Genomic DNA, 697 nt, shown 5'->3' with positions numbered 1-697 from the left:
TGAGTGGCTCATTAAGGAATAGAGGTTTAGGGCGGTTTCTTTCCAAATATGATGTTGTTGTTGTGACCCAGGCCAGCTGTGGAGGGAAGATTCCTGCTCCCAGGTGTGTGCACTGAGTGCAGCAAAGGATAACTGACTTCACTGAGATCTGGGCTACATCAGCTGTGGTTTTGAAGTCTGAGCCTCATCCTGTGTAAGGATGGGAGTGTTCCCCATTTACAGAGAAGAGAATTGTGCATCCATAGCAAAAAGAAAGAAGAACAAAATGTTGCTTTTTTTGATGCAGAGCAGAATAATTTTAATGAGAAATAAATATTCACAGAAAAGCATTGCAGAACATCAAGAATATGCATCAGAGTGCAGGAAATTCCTTCCATAATTCTTCTCCAGTGAAGTGCCATTTCATAAGAATATAAATTACTTCTTTTAAATGACCGTTCTAGACACAGATGGGAAAAAGCCCATGAGTAGAGGGTGAAGAAATTAAGGACATGCTGTGTGCTCCCAGCTCCACTGCAGTGGTGTGGGAGTGATGAGGACTTCACAACATCTCCTTTGGGACCACTGCCGTGGATCAAGACTTTATCTCTCTGTTGCCAGGTATTCCTTCCTCAGGGTGTTTTCCTGTAGGGTTTAGCAGGGCCAGCAGCCACCACGGCTGTACCTGTTGTACCAGTAGGGGCTGCCGTCGCCAGCG

This window comes from Merops nubicus, unplaced genomic scaffold (assembly GCF_000691845.1).
Source record: "Merops nubicus isolate BGI_N331 unplaced genomic scaffold, ASM69184v1 scaffold7072, whole genome shotgun sequence".
Taxonomy (NCBI): Eukaryota; Metazoa; Chordata; class Aves; order Coraciiformes; family Meropidae; genus Merops; species Merops nubicus.
The sequence above is the reverse complement of the archived record's forward strand: the minus strand, read 5'-3'. Positions refer to the sequence as shown.